This window comes from Giraffa tippelskirchi, chromosome 4 (genome assembly GCF_054371585.1).
Source record: "Giraffa tippelskirchi isolate mGirTip1 chromosome 4, T2T-mGirTip1v1.2.pri, whole genome shotgun sequence".
NCBI classification, from domain to species: domain Eukaryota; kingdom Metazoa; phylum Chordata; class Mammalia; order Artiodactyla; family Giraffidae; genus Giraffa; species Giraffa tippelskirchi.
The window spans coordinates 211,718,213-211,740,394 of record NC_137278.1 but is presented as its reverse complement, the minus strand read 5'-3'; the positions used below and the strand labels follow the sequence as shown (position 1 = coordinate 211,740,394).

The 22,182-nt window shown below is 57.0% G+C and overlaps 2 long non-coding RNA genes across 2 annotated transcripts; both read left to right on the top strand.

The window, feature by feature from the left end:
- The first annotated feature begins 620 nt into the window (after nucleotides 1-620).
- LOC145545833 (uncharacterized) lies at nucleotides 621-7,372 on the top strand. Its single transcript, XR_014082237.1, has 2 exons — nucleotides 621-675; nucleotides 4,920-7,372. It is a non-coding gene; the product is annotated as an uncharacterized LOC145545833 (long non-coding RNA).
- A 4,576-nt stretch (nucleotides 7,373-11,948) lies between these two features.
- On the top strand, nucleotides 11,949-18,624 carry LOC145545831 (uncharacterized). Its single transcript, XR_014082235.1, has 4 exons — nucleotides 11,949-16,576; nucleotides 17,311-17,459; nucleotides 17,659-17,831; nucleotides 18,115-18,624. It is a non-coding gene; the product is annotated as an uncharacterized LOC145545831 (long non-coding RNA).
- The last annotated feature ends 3,558 nt before the right edge of the window (nucleotides 18,625-22,182 follow it).

Here is a 22,182-nt window from a genome sequence, read left to right as displayed (position 1 = left end):
GGGCTGGCTGCCGCGGGACCGGGCTGACCCAGCTGCTTGGAGGCCGCGGGGGCGGCGTGGGCGTCCCAGTGGTCACTCACACCCTTCTCCAACCACTGTTTTGGGCTCCTGGACCCCAGACCACACTTCCTGTGACCCCCCCCCCAGCTGCAGAGCGCAGGCCCTGGCCCGGCCTCCAGGGCTCGATGGGCCATTGTGTCCAGCTCAGCCCTCCAGCCCACTCCCCCTGCAGGCCTCTTGCACTGGCCCCGAGGGCGGGCCTGGAGCGTGGCCCAGGACGCTGGCCCCTGGCCTTCCCGTGGGCCCCCAGCTCGCTGAGGACAGGGCGCTCAGCATCGCCTGGTGTGCCATCGGGTGGGATTTTATGTGCCTGTTTCATAAGAAAGCAAGACCCAGCTCTCTGGAGGCTGGAGAAGGATGAGAAGTGGCCACCCCTTCCCGGCCCCTCTCCCCCCTGGGGGCCGCCCAGACAGAGCACCCCTGGCCGGTCACAGATAGACCAGAGGCCCCAGGGCCCAGGAGGACAGGGAGGAGGCTGGCCAGGCCACTTGACCTGGAGGTCAGCCCCTTAGGCGGGTTCCCCGGGGAAGGGTGTGGGGGAGACGGGCTTCACGTTTTCTAGTTTCAGTTTGTAGCAGTGGAAGCCATTCTTCAAAGAAAGGGAACAGTAAAACGGTGAGAAACCCCAAACGTCTTGCCCTTGATGGGGGTGGGGCCCAGGCAGAAGGGGCCACAGAGCTTTGCTTGGCCCCCTGCCCGCCCTGCCGGCGGTCTCCCCCACACTGCTTGCGGCCGCTGTGACATCTCCAGGGCCGCAGCCCCGTCAGCTCCCTGGACACCCCACCAGGAAACGCCACTGACCTCCAGGGGCAGGGCGGGGGGAGGGAGGGGGGCTCCTCCAGGAGCACAGCGGGGGCTCCTGGCGCCATGGAATGTGCACGCGTGTTTCCAGATTGTGTTCCGTCACGGCGTGGGGGCGTCTTGTGGAGATTGTTCCACAGGCTTCGCTCGGCCTGCGCTGCGGGTGACCCCTGGCCTGGGCTCCCACTCTGGGTGCCTGGGTGATCTCGCCCCTCCCTGGGCCCACAGGGTATCTGGCCAGGACCTTCCCCTGCCCAGCACCTCTGCCCCGAGCTCAGGGCTGGGGGAGAAGGGTGGGACAGGGAGCAGCTGTTCCAGCCCTGGTCACCGTCCTCAGGACTCGGGACTCCCTGGGGGGCGCTCTCTGAAGGTCACTCATCACCTGGGGCTCCCTGCCCTGTGGATGGGCATCGTCACCCCTGATTCCTGGAGACTTCGACCCCAGGGAGCCTCTGCTGCCCACCTTGACCATGGGTTGAGGTCCTGGCCAGGGTGGCCAAGAGCTGGGTCTGAGGGAGAAGGTTGGCTTCTAGACCGTGGTGTGGACGGAAAGCCCCGATGTGGACGCAGGGTCTGGGGCCTCTCCTGCAATTTGGGGTGGCATTAGCATCTCAGAGCCTTCCCTCTGGCTTTTCAAAAGCACCTCTTTCTGCCTGGGAGGGCTAACTCTTCTGTTATCATTTCTGGCCTTTAATCGTGTTCCTTCATGAAACAGCCTCCTGACCGCAGCCTGAGGCTGGCCTGCTGGTGCTGGGCTATTGCTCCTGAGCTCTCTTGGGGGGAGGGGGAGGGGGATGAGGAGGCTTGGGGAGTGGGATCCGGGGAGCGCGTCTGAGCTGTCTGGTTGGGATGCCCAGGGCCCGCGCTGGGACTCCTGGAGGAGGGAGCCTCGGAGAGGAAGGGCGTTCTGCCCCCGGGTCTGGGCGGTCGTGGGTGAGGGCAGAGCTGCCCAGGTCTGGGCCCAGGGCCCTTGGGAGGCGCCACGGGGACAGAGCAGGGTCCTGGGAGGCTGGTCCTGGCTTTGGGCAGACACTTCTGGCTTCATGATCCCAACCCGCTGGGACCTGACCTAGGTGACCCCAGGCTTCAGGAGTCGGCACCTCCTCCTGACTGCCTTTGGGTGACCTTGAGCTGTGGGAGGGTGAGGACGGGTCTCAAGGTGGCTGCATCCAGCCCTCTGTGTGCCCAGAGCTTTGCCCCTGCCAGTGCATCCCCGTCACCCCAGGGGTGCCCCAGGACCCTCACTAAGCAGCACTGGGGCCTCGGCCCCCTGGACACCAGGCGCCCCCCAGTATGGACGTCAGAAGCAGTGAGGTATCCCGGGTGTGAGTCCTGCTCCTCGGGATCCTCCTGCTGAGTCACTGCAGCCAGTGGCCACACGGGCTGCTGACCACTCCTGGGTGAATGGCCTGGGCCCAGCATGATCCAAGGGCGAGACTGCAGTCAGGACTCTGCAGGCTCCAAGCTGGAGGCCTCACAGGCACATATAAATACATGTACACCCATGTTCACAGGACATACATGTTCATAGGTACACATGCACACAACACATGCAGTCACACCAGTGTGCTCCACTGTGCACACATACATACGTGTGCACGAGGCACACCTCAAATACACAGACATGCAGACACACACTGACACATGTGCACAAACATGTAGGCTCATGTATGGACTAATACACGTGCACACACATGCACACACACGCACACACACATACACACACGCACACACGTGCGCACACACACACACACCCCTGAGCCTCTCTCTGCTCCTCACAGGGGCTCCTGTCGCAGCTCTGTGAAGGCTAAGGAGACGGGGGCCAGGTGGATGTCACGTCCTGGGTGGGTCCCTGACCTGGTCCTGCTGACCCCTCCCAGGGGCCTGTCCCTTCACCTGAGTGTGGCCCCAGGGGACAAGGAGGCCAGAGACAGCTCAAGTGAGTGGCTGGGCCCTGGTAGACGGGCTCAGCCACCTGGCATGTCCTGCTCTCCAGCCCATCATCTGCCTGCCACCCAGGACCCCCCGGGACTCCACCGGCACGCCCTGGCACCCCTGGGAACCACCGTGTTTCGTATTCCATATTTCAGCAGGAATATGGAAATTTCATCATTTCCACGAAGAAAGGAGGTTGACTTTCCGCAGCTTCTGGAGAAACTTCTAATTGAGTCTGTGGTCCGTGCTTCCCACAGATGCCCACTCAGACACTCTCCCCTCTTTTTAGCAACTTTCCTGTTGTTTGTGGGAGGAGAACTAGAGGCTCATCTATTCAGGCTTCACAGAGGAGCCCCGACCCTACAGCTGGGGATCCGCCCCAGCAGCTCCCAATTAGGCCCAAGAGGCTGCCGTGGAAGAGCCCGGTGGAGGTGAACTTGGAAGGAGAGATGAAGGCCCAGCCCCTGAGGGCAGCCCTGGAGCTGATGGACTATGCACCCCAAAGACAAGAGATGGTAGAGCATTCTAAGAGCTCCTGAGAAGTGGGTCGTTTAGCAAACACAAGGAGAGAAAATAACACGCGAACAATAAGGCAAGAACAGGAATCTATGAATGAAGGAGGTATGCAGATTGTAAACAAATGAAAAGGAAGCAGATGTAATGTGCAGAAATGAAAATAGTCTTTTAATGTGAGAAATAAACAGGTTAAATGGCCGATACACACAGCTGATGAGAAAATTAGTGAATTTAACGGTCGACCTGAGAAAGTCACTTTCTCACAAAGAGAAGACTCGTGGGGAAGGGCAGTGGGATGAGAAAGTCCAGCCCCTTTGCTGAGATTCCAGAGGAGGGAAAAGAGGGGGACAGTGGGCGGTGTCTGGACAGACGCTAGACAAAGGTCTCCCCAGGGTAAAGCAAGCATCCTCTGCACCTTGAGTGAGTGAAAGCAAATACGCACCTCAGTCATGTTGACATGAAATGGTAGAACATTAGAGACATGTGTGCACACACATCCACATACATCCGCATACATACACACATATGCACACACATCCACACCCACCCACCCACACACACACATATGCACACGCATCCACATACATCCACACCACCCACATACACACATATGCACATGCATCCACAAACATCCACACCCACCCACATACATACACACATATGCACACACATCCACACACATCCACACCCACCCACATACATACACACATATGCACACACATCCACACACATCCACACCCACCCACATACATACACACATATGCACACGCATCCACATACATCCACACCCACCCACATACATACACACATATGCACACACATCCACATACATCCACACCCACCCCCACACACACATATGCGCACACATGCACACACATCCACATACATATACACACATGCACACACATCCACACCCACCCACACACACATATGCGCACACATCCACACACATCCACATACATACACACATATGCACATACATCCACACCCACCCACATACATACACACATATGCACATACATCCACACCCACCCACATACATACACACATATGCACACGCATCCACACCCACCCACATACATACACACATATGCACATGCATCCACATACATCCACACCCACCCACACACACACACACATGCGCACACAGCCACACACAGCCACATACATACACACATATGCACACACATCCACACCCACCCACATACATACACACATATGCACACACATCCACACCCACCCACATACATACACACATATGCACACACATCCACACCCACCCACATACATACACACATATGCACACACATCCACACCCACATCCATCCACCCACACATACAGACACACACACACACACCCATCCATATCTATCCATACATACACCCACATACATACACACAAAAAACATGCATGCACATCCACACAGGTGGGGATCCACCACACACACAGACACAGACACACACACCCATCTACACACAGCCATGAAATAAAAAGATGCCTATTCCCTGGAAGAAAAGCTATGAGAAACGTAGACAATGTATTAAAAAGCAGAGACATTACTTTGCTTACAAATGTCCATATAGTCAAACTACGGTTTTTCCTGTAGTCATGTATGGATGTGAGAGTTGGACCATTAAGAAGGCTGTGCATGGAAGAATTGATGCTTTTGAACCTGTGGTGCTGGAGAAGACTCTTGAGAGTCCCTTGGACAGCAAAGAGACAACATCAGTCAATCTTACAGGAAGTCAACCCTGAATATTCATTGGAAGGACTGATGCTGAAGCTGAAGCTCCAATACTTTGGCCACCTGATCCAAAGAGCCAACTCATTGGAAAAGACCCTGATGTTGGGAAAGATTGAGGGCAGGAGGAGAAGGGGGTGACAGAGGATGAGATGGTTGGATGGCATCACCGACTCAATGGACATGAATTTGAGCAAACTCTGGGAGGCAGTGGAGGACAGGGAAGCCTGGTGTGCTGCAGTCCATGGGGTTGGCTGCAAAGAGTTGGACAAGACTGAGTGGTTGAACAACAGTCCATCCACACCCATCCATGCAAACATCCACACATACAGATACATACATACACAAAGCAAATTCAGAAACGTACACACACACACACACACACACACACACAAATACATAAAAATATACTTCACCAGAGAGTAAAAATGTTACTGTCCAAAGAAAGAGAGATAATTGGAGATACTTCCATCAGCAGTAGTGACAGCTGAGGGCAGTGAGCTACCGTCTATGTGCTGATGTAAAGTCACGGTCAGTTCAGACTCTATGCCCCGCTAAAATACTCAAACTGATAGTCTGAGGCCAAGACCAGGAATTTGCTTTCACTGGAGGAACTCAATAGGGTGTATTTCAGAATGAAATGCCAGAAAAGGTTGTGATCAGTCTGGCATTGTGATCAAACTGGCAAACCTGACATTAAGTTTGAATGACAGTGGAGTATAAGGAGGTGGTTGATTCAAGGGTTTATCCCAGTTCTGGATGTCCACACCTGGCAGTGTGGCTAATAACGCCCTGAATATAATCTGACTACAAGCAACTATAAATGCTGGATGCAATCTGTGTGAAAGTTCTTTTCATCACATCACCGAACGATCAGGGAAGTAAGGAGGCCTCCTCTGGAGGAGGCCATGGCAACCCATGCTAGTATTCTTGCCTGGAGAATCCCCATGGACAGAGGAGCCTGGCAGGCCACAGTCCATGGTGTTGCAAAGAGTTGTGATGTAGTATCTGTGTGATGTAATATATGTGTGATATAATATATGCGTGATGTAATATGTGTGTGATTTCTATTAATAAAAGAGATGGCCTTGCCCCTCAGTGGGGAAAGGAGGTGTTCAGTAATTGATGCTGGAGAAATTGGCTAAAATCTTGAAAAAAAGAGTAAAGGGGCTTTTACCTCACTCTATACATAAAAATCAGTTCCAAAGGGATTAAGCACTTAATGGTAATATAAATGTTTGTGACACTTTTATAAGACAATATAGGAGAACATACTATGACTGTTGACTAAGTAGTAGTTTCTTAAAACCGCAGAAGTGAAACACAAAGCAAAAGACTGACAAATTCTGCTCCATTAAAATTCATCAACAATGGCATAAACAAATGGACACAGAAGCCACCAACTGGGAGCAGATATTTTCAGTGCATTCAGCTGACAAAGGATTAGTGTCCAGAATGTGTAACTAACTCTTCCAAATCAGTAAGAAACAAGTAACAAGATAAAAATGAGTGAAGGATTTGAGCCTGGAAGAGAAATAGGTCTGCCCAGTGGAGAAGCTCCCAGTGTTCAGCTGAAAGCAAATTAAAACTGTAATTAAAAATGCTTCCCACACCTGTCCACAGTCTGATACCATGGAGCCCTGGTGAGGCAGCAGGAGGCTGGACTGGGGGTGTAAACTGTGGGGGGATTTTCGAGAGAGACTCAGTGAAAAGGAGCAGGATTGAGATGCGGATCCACGTAAGTGACATCCACGTGGGCGAGTGTGCCCGTGAAGTGGACAGCTGAGGGCACCGCACCTGTCCACGTGCACCCACACCTTGACACCCTGGGCACCCGTAGGAAGGCTGAGATGGGGGCAGGTGTTGGAATCTTCCTCACGGCGATGTTTGTAACTTGGCAAACTACCTGGCGTGGTGGAGTGAAGAAGCCAGGTGTGACAGACTCAGAGAGTGGGGGACACACAGCCGTGGGAGCAGGTGAACCGCCAGGAGCGTGGCTCTCTGGGACTCCACAGGAGGGGAGACGGCTTTGGAGACAGCATCGCAGCGGAATGCCAGCACGCGTCCAGAGACTCCCTCGGGCTTCCCTGCAGATGTGGGGAAAGGACTTGAAATTCCAGACAGCAGGAATCACAGAACTCAGGGTGATGCTTCACCCAGGGGTGGGTTTGAAGAAGGTCACTCAGGGGGCTTCAGAAATTCTGTTTTTTTTCAGCCTGGGTGGTAGATAATCCAAGGTTCATTGATGGTTAATACTTGTATCTTATATATAGTCGAAACAGTCTTCTTATCTACTGAGTAATAAAGGAAGGACACCCACCAAAGTCCCACGTCCCTTGTATCAGTCAGCCTCTGCTGCGTAACAAATGGGTCCAGCTTCCCAGCTTCAAGTGGCTCATGCTACACGGTGCCTGCAGACCTAGTGGGTACCACTGACAGGCACTGGCCTTTACAACCTTCGGGCTGGGGCATCCCCTGGGGCCTGTGTGCGCTGGACTCAGCTTTAGCTTTGCAGCCTGGGGGGCCCTTCCTTCCTCAGCGTGGCCTCCTCCCACTGTGTGGCCTGCGTGGTGGGGACCCTGCTCGGTTCCCTGGGGTCTGTCAGTGCAGCTCTGTCTGTCTCCGTTTCTGAGAGTCTATCTCTTACTCTCTGTCTCTCTATCTCTCTGTCTCTGCCTCATCCTCAGACCCCAGGGACGGAGAGCTGACTGTCTCTGTCCCCCAGGGGTGATCAGTGCCCACTTGGAAGACCCTCTCGGACCGTTTAAAGCAGAGGAGAAATCTTTCCGTGGGTTCCTAAGGGCCAGCTGCTGTCCTGTTTGAGGGAAGAAATATTGATTGCTAATATCTGCAATAATGAACCCCAGCAAATGACACAAATTACTTCGCAGACGGCGACTTGACAAATGTCATCTCCAGAGGAGTCCGCAGAAACATCATTTGCCAAACACGTATTAAACATTCTCCCGAGACAGATTTAAAATAACTTTGGGGGTGAAAGTCTGAATTGTACAGACATAAAAGTGACAGCACGTGCTAGCTGGAATTATATATTTGTGAACTAATTCTCGCATAAAATTAGAGTTTGAGGACTTGACGGCGAAGCTGGCCATTTTCATTGTTAGCAATTATCTTGCAACCAGTAAGAATCTATACCCCCAAACCTCATTTAAATCTTTCCCACAATGCGCTGCGTAAGGAAAAGCAGCCCCTATGGAAGCAACTGGGGAAGCTTCTCTTTCTCAGGTGTGGGGCTGCCTGTAACACTGAGAGTTTGCGGACAGCCCTGGGTGGGCGGTGCGGGGGATGTGCATTTAATTCACGAGGAACACGGGGCAGCCTGGCCCTCTCTGGGCACGTCTGTGGCTGGACCGTGCGTACGAGGTCACCCACTGGTCTGATTTCATGGCCCAAAGATGGGAGACCTTTCTGTTTAGACCTCCGGGGGGCAGGAAGAGAGGGGAGAGATTTGGGGTCTTCAGGTGTGAATCTCAGGGTTCACGCAGGGCTGGGCAGGACACTGACGGCGCTTTGCCCTGACCTCTGTGCTTGCTCTATCCCAACAGCCCCTGTTGACGTGCGGCTGGGCAGCTGGGGACCGGAGGAGGGCACTGACTCGGAGGCCACAGGGCAGGTCTGGGTGGGCTCCAGCAGACTCCCTCGTCTCTCCGTCCACACCCCCAGGTCTGGGTGGGCTCCGGCAGACTCCCTCGTCTCTCCGTCCACACCCCCAGGTCTGGGTGGGCTCCGGCAGACTCCCTCGTCTCTCCGTCCACACCCCCAGGTCCACGGGTCACTTCCTCACCTTGATGGCTGCGAGGGGTGCCCAACCACGTCCCGCCTGCCTCGCTAATCTATGCCAAGGTCCTGGACAGGAGCCGGGGTCCAGGCGCCCCAGGCGCCACCCACGGCTGACCCCCTCCAGATGCACACCCTGCAGCCCTCGGTGCCCTGTTCTCAGAAGGACCCTGGGAAGGGTGAGCTGACCTGAGGTCTGCACTGGGTCGTGGCCCCTGGGAGACCCCCAGGGCGCTGGGGGCAGCTAACCAGAGGGGCTTCGTGGCTGTCTCACTGAGGGGGCTGTGAGGAGTCCTCAGTGCTCTTGGCCCTGGAAGGGCTGCGGGTGGGTTCTGCCCCCTCCTGGCCCCTCTGAGGGTCTCAGTAAGAGCTGGAGCCCTCACGCCTCTCTGGCATAGACTACTTTGCCCAATTTTATTAAAAAAGCTATAATCCTGTGAGTACTTAGGGATCCAGACCGTGGTTCTGTCTCAGAGCATCCATGTTTTTCACAGCCTGCAACCAGGCCTGGTGGCTACTCCAGACCCTCACCAGGCAGCCCCGTGACCTGCAGTGACGTCTCCTTCTCGGGTCATCACCCTCTGGATGGGTCTCACTGGGAACCCTCCCGTTTCCTCCTTGGGTCATCACCCTCTGGATCGGTCTCACTGGGAACCCTCCCAGCAGCTGGCTGAGATCTGGGGCTTTGGGACACAGATTTTATCTCCTGGCTAAGCCTTCTCACCCCGTGACATTTTCACTCTGTTTTACAGACTTCATACCAGCTTCATCTCTGTCTAATCTCCCTGAAATGGCTCTGGCTCATCACCGAAAAGCCTCCCGGGGGAAGGGCTGTGCGCTCACCGTCAAGCTCGGAGCCCGCCCCCCGTGCCTTGCGGGCACCCATGGGATGGAGGGTCTGCATCAGAAGAGGGCTCTGCCCTGCGCTTGTGTGGCTGCGGGGCCGTCCTCATGGGGGGTGGACACTCACCGGTTTCTGCCTGGCCGTGCGTGGCAGCGTGGTGGGTAGGTGCCCGGCTTGGGGCCAGTCTGTCTGGGTCCAGATCTCAGCCTCACCAGTTACTGCTGTGTCATCTTGGGGAATTTCCTCGACCTCTCTGTCTTCCCATCTCTAAAGCGGGGCTGAAAACTCAGGCTTGGTGTGAAGATGAGCAAGTTAGACACAAGTGAGTGCGTGAAAAACCGAGGGACTGTGAATAGGGTCAAAGGGGTGTGTCAGCATTGCCCTCCGGGTGTGACTGTTGCATCAAGCACCTCTGCTACCTGGTACCATGGGAGGAGCTGGGTGAAGGGGGCAGGGAGCTCTTTATGACCCTTTACCACTACTTTTGTGGTTGTTCAGTTGCTAAGTCGTGTCCGACTCTTAGTGACCCCGTGAACTGAAGCAAGCCGGGCTCCTCTGTCCTTTACAACCTCCCAGAGTTAGCTCATATCTATGTCTATTGATGCAGTGATGCCATCCAATATCTCATTCTAACCTATAAGTATTTCAAAATAAAAAGTTAAGCAAGAAAACCCAACCTTGACGGCTTGACTGGTGAGGTCCACCAAATTTTCAAGCAATAGTTGGTGCCAATCTCACACAGGTTGTCAGAAAATATAGAAAGAGCCACAACTGTCCTGCTCATTTTGTATGGGTCATGGGATCTGGAGTAAATTACAAACAGATTAAGTTAGCAAAAGGATAGAGATTTCTAAGCCCATTTCACTGATGAGTATAAATAAAAAAAAATCCTAAATAAAATAGGAACTCACCTAAACTGACAGATAATACAGCATAATCCCTCATTAGGGAGCTGAGATAACCAGGAATGCAAGGACCGGTCGCATCAGATCGGCAGCCACAAAGGGCCACGTGCAGGCGGTCACACGCTTGCCTCAGTGTGTAGCTACCGCCTGTAATGGGGTTCTGCACGGAGTCACATACTTTGCTCGCAGATGTTGTGGATTTAATCGCCTTCCCCAGGACAGTGTTGGCAGAGTGAAAGAGGGGGCACATGTCGCGTTTCTTTTGGGGGGAGGGGCCGATCTCATGTATTTTCTTGGAAGCTTGGATGCCCTAAACCCCACCTGCTGCTCAGAGGGAACCTGGCGCTTTTATTCTCTGTTGTGCGGGTCTCGGGTCTCGTCCGAGAAAAGACGGCCTGGCGTTTACAGTCTCGCTGCGATTTTCTGATTTTCTGCGGACCACCTGTTCCGATTTCGCGGAGGGAGCTGCGGTCACACAGGCGGACTCAGACCACAGCGTGCGGCCCGCCGGCGGCCCGAGGTGTCGCGGAGAAGGGGCTGATCCAGGCCGGGGTGGGGCGCGGGCCTAGGACGGCCTTCAGGTTCGTCCACGCGGATGCCTGGCCCGGCTCGCCCGGCTGCCTCTGCGGGTCGGTGAGGATGCTGTGCATTTGGATCGTGAACATCAGGCCGGCGAAGAGGAAGCCGTTCAGCGCCACCATGAAGAAGAAGAGCAGCGAGGCCTGCAGGCGCACGGGGGTGCGCAGGTCCCACTCGCCGCGCGCGGAGGAGCGCGGCCAGCGCCGTGTAGAGCGTGAAGAGCACGAAGAACTTGCGGTTGTCCTCGCCCACGCAGTTGTTGACCCACGGGCAGTGGTGGTGCGCCCTGCGGACGCAGCGCCGGCACACGCCGCAGTGGTGCGCGCCCGGCAGCCAGACGGCGCCGCAGAGTGGGCAGCGGGCCGCAAGGCCGGGCGCGGGCGGGGCGCCCACCGGCAGGGCGCCGGGGTCGGTGAGCATGGTCCGCGCGTGGGAGGCCAGGGCCAGGAAGGCCAGCAGGTGGAAGAGCGAGCCGTGCACCGCGCCGTAGGCCGGCCGCCGAGCCGGGAGCAGCCAGGCGCTCAGCAGCAGCGCGCCCTCGCTCAGCGTCAGCGCCCACGTGGCCGAGGCGCACACGATGCCCAGGGCGTCGGGCACAAACCACAGGCAAGGTGCGGGCGGCTCGGCGCCCGGGCTCCGTGGGGCCAGGCCGGCTGGTCCCCGAGTGCCTGTGCCTCCGCCCTCGCCTCCCGGGCTCCGCCTGGCTTGGCCCGGGACTCCCCTCCTCCCCGCCTCAGTGTTCTAGAATGTGCCCTCAGATGGGGGCTTTGTGAACACAGAAAGGTGCCCTCCCTTCACCTGGAAAAGCCCCTTCCCCGCGTTGACTTTTTTGTTTGGGGTGAACGGGGGCGTTGGACCTTGGAGGAGGCCGAGCTGGGGCCTGGGGGCATGAGCCCGGTATTGCACGTGGCCCTTTTAAGGTCCTTGCAGGAAATGTGGGCGAGGAGGAAACACCCGTGTGTGCGGGCGCCCACACATGTGTGTTTCCGGGGCGACACCTCTCTGCACACTAGCTCACTGATGCTCACAGCTCTGTCAGCACAAAGGTTTACCCCCTGGTTTGCAGATGAGAAGCTGAGCTGGGGAGCAGATGAGCAGCCTGGGAGCGGCGGGCCAGGATTCCAGCTGCCAGCGGTCCCAGCTGGCTCCCGCTGCCCCCAGAGGGGCTGGGCAGAGTTGATCAGGTCAGCCCTCCGCCCTGTCTACCTCCCACGGTCAGGATGCCCACGCTGGGTGCTCAGCCTCTGGGGAACAAGAGGTTAAGGATGAGTTTGGATTGAACCAATGGCCAGCATTCAGGAAGGTCAGCTCTGGACTCTTGGTCTAAGAAGTAGGTCCTGAGAAAAGACAGCAGCCCAGAGGCCAGCGTGGCCGTCCCCCAAATGCCCACAGCATGCCGAGAGTGAGGAAGGCGGTGGGTCTGAGCTGAAAGGAGGCTGCCGGTGAAGGGCGTGCCCGCCTGGCTGCATTGATGAGAGTATAGCACGCGGGGTGCAGGGGGACACGGCTGGGGAGCATCGCCATGAGCAGCGCTCCAGTGTGAGGGGCTTTTGGGGCAGAGCTGCTCAGGGGCGCCAGCCGCGGGGTTTGCAAGCGGCCAGAAGGGGGGGCAGCCAGTGGCCGGCTCTGGTGCAGACACAGGTGGGGCGGGGCTGGAGCCCGGGGCAGGGTGCAGAGAGGGGGTCAGCGCCGCAGAGGAGGACGCTGCTGGTGATGCGGGGCATCCTGGGGTGAGTGGACACTCTGTCTCGAGAGGAATTCTGGTGCTTTCCGGGTGCCCTGCGGACCCCCTGGTGTCAGATGATGACGAGGTGGGTGGGACGACTGTGGTCTCACTCAACCGCGGGGGCTCTGAGGTCGCTGTCCTGCTCATCTGACGGTCACCGTGCTGACCCAAGAGGCCCCGGAGCCCACGCTGTCACACCTGACGCCCAGGTGTCAGAGAGCCGCCGGGCAGGGGAGGGTTGCGCCTCGCCTGGACGGCTCAGCCTCGCTTGCCGGGAGGGCCTGATGTGCCTGTTTGTTTATTCTGTCTTAAAATAATTACCAGACTTCACAAGGGTGGTTTTCGGTTCACAGCAGAACCGAACAGAAGGTACAGAGATGCCTCGTCTCCGCCCCCCCGCCGCCGCACACAGGGCCTCCCCACCAGAAGGGACGTTTGTCACGACTGGTGCACCCACACCTCCATGCTGTCCGTTGTCTCCCAGAGCCCATGGTTTAGGTCGCGGTTCCCTCGTGGTGGTGGACATTCCGTGGGTTTGGGCGAGTGTGCAGTGATGGGGATCCCCCATGATAGCCTCGGGCAGAGAAGTCCTAGTGCACTAGAAACCCTTTGGGGCCCTTGCCCCAAGCCTGGCGGTCCTGGTCTTTCACCGCCTCCGTAGTTTTGCTTCTCCAGAAAATGCTCCAGTGGGAACCATCAGCGTGTAGACTGGTCAGATGAGCTTCTTTTACCCACTGGCATGCCGTTAAGTTTCCTGTGTCTTTTGACGGCTTGATGTCTGCCGTGTTTTTTAACTGAAAACCAGATGCTGAAAACAGAACTAGGTGTGAGCAATCATGGCAGGTGATGCGGGGAAGAGAGAACACAGGACTCTAGGAGAAGCCGGGAAGGTCAGGCCCCTGCCTGGAAGGTCAGCTCTGGGTGGAGAAGAGCCAGGAGGGCAGGGAGGGGAATAGGGAGGGGGGGCGGCTCAGCGAGGCCGGGGGAGCAGAGCCCCCTCGGAGCCGCAGGACGGCCTGGGGTGTAACCAAAGGGGACCCCGTGGCGTCTCCTTTCTAGATAGACCCCCGCCCATGTGCTCCACCTACCTTCTGTCCGCAGAAAAATTTTAGTCCCAGAATAAATTCAGTCAGAGAAGTGAGAAAAGGCAGGAAGGAAATCCGTCAAGCAAAACGAAAAGTAATATTTTAGCTATCAAGCGAAGTCAAGGGCCTTAGTCCCTCTTGAAGGGCTGCAGATGGCGCACAAGCCGAGGGCCTGTGCAGACGCCCGGCTGCCTGGGGGCCGCGGGCCTGGTCAGCTGGAGCGGCAGGTGTCCCTGAAGAAAGGAAACCCGAGACCCAGGGTCTCTGAGGGCCGGGGGCTGGGGGCAGCCTGGGGAGGGGAGGACCACAGGCCTGTCCATTTGTCCCGCTGGCCCCCGGGATGGAGGTCCCGTGCTGTAGCTGTGGCGCAGGCTCCGTCTGCTCACGGCCTCCGTACTCAGCGTGGCGCTGAGTGTTTAGTTACTTGTGAGCGGGCTTGGACTGCGGCCTGTTTCTCGTCTCTCTGTCAGGTTTGGGAATGAGAGCCGTCCCAGCCTCGGATGCTCTGGGCCGTGTTTCCTGTTTTCCCAGCTGGGGAACGGCTCCTGCTTGTGGTCGAATATTTGCAAGCTCTCCTCAGTGAGGCTCTGGGCTCACAGCCATTGCCGAGGTGGGTTTGGATCGTTTTTCTGCCTGGCTTCCTGCCCGGTCCGGCTCTCTGCGTGTGGAGCCTCTTCTGGGAGATGGCACTTGGTTCCCCGGGAGTCCCTTTCCTGGGATCAGCACGCTGGCTGCCTGTTCTGTTGTGATGAAATGTTTTAGCGATGTCAGGAGCTCTGTTTTCTTCTCCATTGGTTTTCGGAGGTTTATCTACTTTCTTGTGTTTTTTTTCCGCCCCCAAAGAACTGGCGATTTTTCAAAGATCTTGAGATAAAGTTCTAGTTGTCCACGTCCCCATGAGCGCCTCCTTCCTGCTCCTCTGTTCTCCTGGTGACTCTGGGAGTTTTGATTCAAATCCTCCATTTCCCTTTCTGCTTGTTTAATCTGAAGCCTGGGGCGTCTCTCTGAATGGACGGTGGCCATGCTGTTTGCATTTCCACTCACTAAACTCTTCTTGTTGTAATTTTCAGAGAACTTACTGTTTGGAATATTGATTTCCTTTTTAAACGCAGAATTATTCATGTATGTGTTCTAAATTGCATATGGTTGGACTTTTTCCTTAAACCTTATTCATTTTTGTGACGTTTCCTGGTGTTAATTGTACTGTCGAGAGATAATAAGACTTGCAGTTTCTCTCTGTAGCAATTTATTGTGGTTTTTATTCTGGGATCTTATTTACGATCAACATTTGCAAACCCTTCATGAATTTTGGAGGAAAAGCGTGTGCTCTGTCTGAACGGCATATTTATTAAATCAACCTTATTAATCATATTATTCATTTTCCCCTACAATCGCATCTATTTCTGTCTGTTTCAATGTTTGAAGATTGAATTGTAGGTTAGATTCTTTCACCCTAATTGCTTTTCTGTCAAACCTGGAAATATTTTTATTCGTCTTGGTCTCATATAAAAATTTCAGTGCCTTGTTCTTAGGCTCATCCAAGTTCACTGTAGTGGTTTCGTTACTCGGGGTGTAACTTCTGTCCATGTAAAATGATTTTTGCTTCATCTACTGCGTTTGCTCTGGCTGTTGGCGGGAACCCCACCCCGCTCACGTCCTGGTCCCTCAGTCAGTGTCCCTCTGCCTTTGTCAGCAGAACTCGTGTGGACTTTGTGTGGGACCTGACGTGTTCCTAGGTCACTTAGTGGTGCAAGAAATACTTTAAAATTCAACGGCTCAGCGAGCCGCCCCTACGAGTCCTTGTTTTGTCCTGAGACTGAAGGGATCTCATCAGCACGATTCTTCCAGGCGTCGCGTCTGTTTCCTGGGTCGGCTTCTCTGTGCGACTGTGACCCGTGCGTGGCCTGGTGCGGAGGGAACAGAAGGCGTTGTTCCGAGTGGACGCCCCCCCGCCCCCTTACCCAGAGAACGCTGATGGAGCCCGAGCTCGGTCCCCGGGTGTGGAGAGGGCAGTCAGGGGCCCGACGGGCAAGACCCCCGCTTTCCTCACGTCCTGACCCCGGTCCCCTGAGGCAGGAGTGATGCGGGCCCTTGCCCAAGGACGTTGCCCCCCTTCAGCTTCTCGGGGCGGGGGGAGCCCCAGCCGGAGCCGTGCCATGCTCACCGATGTCCGGGGCATGCTGCTGCCCAGCCCCATCACGTCCGCTGCTCTCAGAGCGTCCAGCCTGCACGTGGCTTTTGGGTCCAGAGAGAGGCGGTGGCTTGGATTCCCAGACGGCCCTGGTGTCGCTGATGGGCCGGGGGCTCCCGCCCCCACGCCGCTGCTGCCGAGTCTGCAAACAGGCTTCGGAGAGCCACCCGCCGTGGGGCTGACTCCCTCCACCAGACGGGCGCTGCGCTTCCCACCCGCACGAGCTCAGCTTAGTGGGGAGGGCGTAAGAACACACACGTCCAGCTCTGCTCGGGGTCACGTCTGGAACGGGTGGTGTGTTGATGAGGACGCGTGTTCACCAGAAGTTGCTTCTAAATAATTTCTCTGAAATGAAGATGCACAGGCATTAGATCTGCGGGCGGGCCCCAGGCTTGTGAGTATCGTGTGTGAACACGTGAAGGATCCACGCGTAAGACGCAGGTGGGGACCTGGTCTGGCGTCCGGCGTATCTGAAGGGTGATGGCCCCTGGTGAGGGCCCCTCCCCGGGAACCAGCCGGGGTGGCGGGGGGTGTGAGCAGACAGGGGCCGCTGGCTTCCGGGGGGCTGCTGAGCCTCCTGGGGGGGCTGAAGGGGAAGGGCAGGTCCTGAGCGGGTGAACAGGCCCAGGGCGACCTCGATGCACCCCAGCTCCCGACGCCTGCTTCTCCTTCCCTGGGGGGCCCTCTGCCCAGCTGGAGACTCAGCTCCCACCTGCCCCGCCCCGGGCAGCCCTCAGCCCCCAGAGGACGGCGCTGGTGGGCAAGCCCCCGCTCCCTCGGGCCCTGGGCGCTCGGCACCCAGCAGGTCAGGCGTGGGCTCGTCACGGGGCCCGGCTTCTCCCTGCGTCTGCTGTGGACAGACGGGTGTGCCTCTGCGTCACCACGCAGGGGGACACGCCTGGAGGCTTCTGCGAGGTTGAGAGTGAGGGCCAGGCTCCCCGGGGGTCTGGGCGTCGACGTCGGGACGTGGGTGGAGACCCCTCTGAGTTGATCATCCCGGCCCCAGGGATGTGAGAGGAGAAGGAGCGTCCTTGTGGATAAAACTTCTCATGCCTTCAAGGTTAGTCCCTCAGGACAGATTTCCAAGAGTGAAATTTATTTGAAAATTTATAAAATCTATTGTCAAAGTGTTTTCTGGAAGGGCCTCCCACTTGGCACACCCAGGCAGGTGTGAGACAGTGCCGGCTCCACTCACCAGGCCAACAGCAGAGTCTTGATTCGAACTGGGCAGAAATCACATCGATGCCCTTGTCTGCTTACCCTGAGCTGCAGAGAAGGTGAAGTGGGAAGACTTCAGAAGAGACACTCGCGTCCAGGATCCTGGTCTGGGGTGGTGCGCAAGGGCGGGAGAAACGCGGGTTTCACCGCCGGAGGGGCCCCGCGGCCCTCACAGCTCACACTCACGTGTATGGAGGCTGCTTCCTCCTGTTAGGAGTCCCCCCCGAGTCTCATCCGCTCTGTGTGTCTCTTTTGCAGGCTCATCCTGGAGGGTTTGGATGACAGTCGTGTTTGTTAACTGTCAGTTTACAAGCAGACGCACGGAAATCGTATGCGTACATTGTCGTCGTTCACTCTCTCGGTCGTGTCTGACTCCTTGCGACCCCGTGGACTACCGCTTGCCAGGCTCCTCTGTCCATGGGACTCTCCAGGCAAGAACACTGGAGTGGGTTGCCACTTCCTTCTCCAGGGGGTCTTCCTGGAGCCAGGATTGAACGCATGTCTCCTGCATTGGCAGGCGGATTCTTTACCACTGAGCCACCTGGGAAGCCCATACATATGTCAGAGCATTAAAGTTTCAGGTTATAAAGAAATTAGTGTTTCAAACAAAGCAAGCCCCCGCCTTCTCCTGGCAGCCCCCTCTCTCAGAGCTTAGACGTCCCCGAGGTGCCCCCACACAGCCTCTCGTTTATAAGCGTTTCCTGATTGTTCCAGAGACGTGTGTGCGCTGTCTGCCACTCCTGCGCTCCCCGTGTTTCCGCATCACTTTGACTCCGCCTGGTGTTTGCCTGACCTGTCACTTCTGCCGGATCTGTCATGGCCAGGCTGGGCCTGGAGGAGCCGCGACCGAGGCTGCCTGGGACCCACTGTCCTAGGGTGCCTGCGGGAGGACGTGGCCCTGCTCCCTGGAAGCTTCCCAGAGCAAATCGCCACAAACTGGGGGCTCAAAACAAGAGAAACTCGTTCCCTGGCAGAGTGGAGGAGTCCAAGGTCAAGGCGTCCCCGGGGAGGGTCCCTCCGGAGGGTCCCTCCCGCCCCTCCTGCCCCTCCAGCCTCTGGGCTTTGCCTGCAGTCCTGGGGGCTCCTGCCTCTGCCCAGGTTCTGCCTCCGTCTTCACCTGGCTCCTCCTCCCTTTTCTCTTATGAGGACCCGTGTCCCTGGACCCAGAGTGCCCTCATCTCGAGATCCTCAGCTCATTACATCTGCAAAGATCTTGTTTCCAAATAAGGCCGAGTCGCAAGGTTCGGGGTGAACGTGCATGCGGGGGCCCTCTTTGGTCCCCGCAGTCCTTGCCCCAGCCGGCTGGGCTCTGTCTCTGTGCCTCTGGAGGGTGTGGGGGATGAGCCCTCGTAGCCTTCTCGCGCCCTGCGTCCATCCCGTGTCCACCAGCAGCGTCTGAGCCAGGGCGGCCCCTCTACTGGGAGCTCAGGGTGCAGGGACCAAGCCGGTGCTCGGGCGGCCGGACACGGTCTTGTCCTGTGAAGGTCCCCGCAGGGGTCCCGTGTCCTGTGATGGCCGAGTGTCCCATGGTGGCTCGCTGCGCGGGGCAGGTGGGGGCCCCGCGTGGACCCGGCCCCTTCCCCTCACTTTGTCTTCATTGAGAACAGCCATGAGCGGTAGCCAGGCCCGTCCACGCCGCCAGGCTGCACGTCAGCTGGTGAGTCATGGCTCATCTGTCTCCTCACTGCTTCACAGTTAATTTACCCAAAGTCTCCAAAGGACCGACCGGGCCCAGACTGAAGGGGCCGCTCCAGCCCCATCGCGTCCTCCTTGGAGACCCCGGGCTCCCCAGAAAAGCGCCTTTGTGCCTCAGCGTCTTCAGCGGCCTCAACAGGGGTGGCCCCTCAAGGCCTCCCTGTGCCCGTGAAGCTGCTCCTTGGGTGGGGGGGGTTGCTGCTCCCCGGGGGTCACCTCTCCAGGGTCTGGAGGACGCTCGCTTCCCTAGGCTGGTAGGGCACGGCCCTCCCAGCCATTTCTGCCCCAAACAACTGTCATCTTGGCCTTGGCCACAGAAGAGCCTCTGACCAGGCAGGTGTGGCTCACGGGGCCCTTTGCTGCTTGAATTAGTTGCAGGCGTGACAATTGAATTAGTTGCAGTTGTGACAAGCTGGCATTCTGGGATCTGTGACCCTGTTGTGTGTGCGTGTGGCATGTATGATATGGGCCGGGGCGTCTGCCTGGGGCTTCCTCCCCGAGAGGGTGGGGAGAGGCCGGGGCCACGGGTCTTGCTTCTGGAGGAGACCCTGCTCCTGGAGGACTCGCTGCAAACGTGCGCCCAAAAGTGTGTGTCTCTACACCACACATGCACACACGGGCACACACGGGAACACACAGACAGGCATGCATGCTGCGTGCACACACACCTGTGTGCAACACACAGATGCACATGAGCACATAGATGTGAACACCCAGACGTGTACAGGGACACGGACACAACGCACAGGCATGCACACACAAACAAACACCTGTGTGCAACACAGATGCACATGAGCACACAGACGCAAGCACACACAGACGTGTACAGGGACACGGACACAGTGCACACATGGGCACACACATGCACACACGCCTGTGCAACACACAGATGCACATGAGCACACAGACGCAGGAGTGGATCACCCAGCCCCCTAGGCTGAGGGCTCGTCTCCCTGCTCCCCCAAACGCATCCGCCACCGTCCAGCCCTCAGACTGTCAGGGAAATGAAGCTTCAAGCACAGCTCACCGGGTGCCGGGCTGGGTGGGGGGCTGGGGGGCTGCTGCCCCAGGAGGATCGGTCCTGCCCTGGTGCCTGCCGGCCGCCCCTTCCCACCCACTGCTTAGCTCTTTCTCCGGGACCCTGGCTGCTGAGTCTGGGGTGATAGAAACCTCAGTCCCCTCTGCGGGATGCTTGCCCTGACCCTCACCCTTGGGGGCTTTTTCTGGGGCTCTGGACAGTGGTCCCCAGGCTGCTGGCGACTGTGCAGTCTGGCCCCTCCCTGCCCTGGGCTGCCCCAACGGGCAGGCACACAGGAGGGCGTGGGCACCCCCTCTGCACCCTTCTTGAGGGTGGCAGGTGGTTGGCGAGGTGGGGGGGTCTGTGACCGAGAAGGGGCTGGACTCTGGGGACCCCCGTTCCGGTGGGGTCTCTGCCGTCCCCTTGGGGCAGTGCCTCAGCCCCAAGCCCTCTGCTGCTGCTGGGCTGTGAGGTCGTGAGGCCGGAAGCCGGGGTCAAGTGCTCACTGGTTCCCATGGTCTCCTTAGGGCGAGTGGCCTGCGCATTGGAAGAGCGCGACTCCAGTGTCTCGGAGGCAGGACACTGTGGGATCCGAATCTGCATCCACGATGCGGCCACATTTCTGGATCTCTTCCCTCCTGATTGCTGATTTTAACAGAGTGTTCACACCCCACAGGGACGCGGGTGCTGTATTTCCTGACTGTGGAGCAGGGTGTTACAGAAAGAGCTGCCTGCCTGGGCCCGCGTTCTTTCTGGATCACTGCTCCCTCATCACCCACGCTAACAGCCCTGCATTGACAGTCAAGTTCAATGCAGCACTGTGTAATCAGACGTGGCAGCTGTCGGGTGGCTGGGCCCGGGGGCAGTGTGCAGCCCAAAATGATCCGATCCACCCAAAACATCTTAATGTTTTAGATTAAGTGGGCATGCTAGCCAAACATGCCCAGATGGCAAACCCAGGCTCTCCTGTGACCAAAAGGGACTTTCTCTGAGACCAGAAGAGGGAGAGGCTGCCCCGCCGGCCCCACAGACAGACAGATGGTTTGGGGCCACCAGCAAACTCTTGAAACCGTAAGCCAGTTCTCTGATGCAAGGGGGAGGGACTCATGGCAGATGAGACCTTGACCTCTACCGGGTTATCAGTCATCAAGTGAGAGATCTCTGCGTATAATGGATGGGGGTGTTATTTGGGGAGTGTAGGGATGGCCGAGGGGGTCAGCGGAGGGGACCAGCATGCCACCTGCTCTCAGCCCGGCTTCTGAGCCCTGAGAACTGTGTCCGTGCCAGACTGAGTGAGTCTGAAGGGGCAAGAGCCCATCCATCAGGATGCCACCCTCCTGGGGCTCAGCCTGGGGGACACGGGGCATTACCTGGGGTCAGGAACTGCCTGCACCTTGACCTGGGGAGGCCTCTGAGTTTGCACACAGCTCTGGCAGTTCTTATGATCATCCCCGTAACTTTCATGACTTGTTTGATTTTACCGAAGTGGGATTCACGTAACACGACCATTTTAAAGTGAACGGTTTGGGGGTGTTTAGCACATTCATGGTGTCTTGGGACCACCACCTTTGTAGAGTTCTGAAACATTTCATCACTGCCAGGGTTACTCCCTACCCGTGAAGCTCTGACGCCCCCTCAGAGCTCCCCCAGCCCCTGGAAGCACAACCCACTTTCTGTCTCAGTGGGTTTGCCTGTCCTGACATTTCCCATAAATGGATTCACACAGTATCTGCCCTTTGCATGCAGCATCCTTCACTGAGCAGACTGTCTGCAGGGTTCACAGTGCTGTAGCGAGTGAGAGGCTGCATCCCTTCCTAAGGCCGGATGGTCAGTCCATGCACTTTATGGACAGACCACTTGTGTGTCCTCAGCTGAGGACCCCGGGGCTGTCCCCACCGTCTGGTGTGTGTGTGAGTGTGCATGTGTGTGAGTCTGTTCCACGTCTCTTGGGTAAAACTGAGGAGTGGAATCGCTGAGTTGTGTGGCATTTCTATGTCTACGTTTTGGAAGAATGGCCAGACCACTCTCTAATCTCTTATTTTATTTTTCTTTTTTAAAAAATTTCAATT